General features: G+C 53.5%; 1 protein-coding gene across 1 annotated transcript in view; it reads right to left on the minus strand.

Annotated features, from left to right (window-relative positions):
* Positions 1-1,340, minus strand: part of pcif1 (phosphorylated CTD interacting factor 1) — an 8,482-nt gene extending 7,142 nt beyond the window's left edge. Inside the window, exon 1 of the mRNA XM_037679712.1 lies at positions 1,256-1,340. The gene's annotated coding sequence lies outside the window, so the exon portion shown is untranslated. The remainder of the gene's footprint in view (positions 1-1,255) is intronic.

The raw sequence follows: 1,340 nt of genomic DNA on the forward strand, positions 1-1,340 counted from the left end.
TATATATATATATATATATATATATATATTTTTTTATTAGCAGTTTAGAGGTTCGCAGCAGAGTGTGACACAGCTGGGATGAGGATCAGTTCCTCCAAATCTAAGGCCATGGTCTTGAGCTGGAAAAGGGTGGAGTGTCTTCACCAGGTCAGGGAGGAGGTCCTGCCCCAAGTTGAGTTGAAGTATCTCGGGGTCTTGTTCACGAATGAGGGAAAAATGGAACGAGAGATCGATAGGTGCCGTGGTGAAGAGACAGCTGAATCAAAAGGCGAAGCGCTCAATTTACCAGTCGATCTACTGTCCTTAAGATTCCCCTGGAAGAGCTGGCCCAGGCGGCTGAGGAGACGGAAGTCTGGGCCTCCCTACTTAGGCTGCTACCCCCGCGACCCAACCCCAGATAAGCAGAAGAAAATGGATTTTTAAAATTTTTATTGGGACTTGTGCAAAGTGGACAAAACGGACACAGCTGTGACATCTGCACTGAAACTATTTTACAGAGTGCAGCTCAGAGTTGTACAGAACTCCCAGATGTGCAGACAGATGTATGACAGGTGTGCTGGGACAGGTAACACCGTCTGGAGCCAGTCTCAGGTTCTGACCTGTGATCTGTAACACCTGACTGAAAACAGGCGGGCTGTTTACTGACTGGAGGAACAGCTGATGAAAAGGCGGGAAACGCGTCTTGTGTCACTCCGTCTGATCACAGTGATCGATGAGGAGCTGGAGCCTCGGTGTGTGCTTGCGGACGCGGTAGCACGCGCTGGGATGAGTCGCTCTTCACATTTGATTCTGTTTTTCTTCTCGGACGCAGAAATGAGCGCCATGGTTACACGCATGCGCACTGCAGTGTTTCCAAACAAACAGGGAGGGGGAGGAGGAGGGCAACAAAAGGCTGCGGCTGCTCGTCGAAGCCCGCGCACAGCAAACCGACACCGCAGCTGTCGGTACCGCTCCATGAGCGGCTGAACCCGTTCAAAGTGCCGGAAACACCCAGAGCCACGGCGGCCTCCCCGTCTGTCGGGCTGCAAGCGGCCATTTGAGGCTGTCCGCTCGGTCTGTGTTTCAACACGCAGCTGCTGCTCACAAGATGGCGGACACGCCCCTGTCGCTGCTCTGCGTGCCCTCGTCAACATTTCTGCTTTGAACTACAAAACCTCGCTCGCCACGCAACCAGAACCTGCTTCTTCCGCAAGCCGAAACCTTCATCCACCTGCCGGTGTGGTCGGAGGATCTCTACAGGCTCTCCGACTCTTACCTTGAACGGTGGAACGGCAGACAGTTGCGGGTTCTCTGCTTTTGTTTCGGGTTCTCCGCTCCGCTCCCTCCCCGCCTGCTCAGAC

This window comes from Nematolebias whitei, chromosome 7, assembly GCF_014905685.2.
Source record: "Nematolebias whitei isolate Nwh7 chromosome 7, NemWhi1, whole genome shotgun sequence".
Lineage (NCBI taxonomy): Eukaryota > Metazoa > Chordata > Actinopteri > Cyprinodontiformes > Rivulidae > Nematolebias > Nematolebias whitei.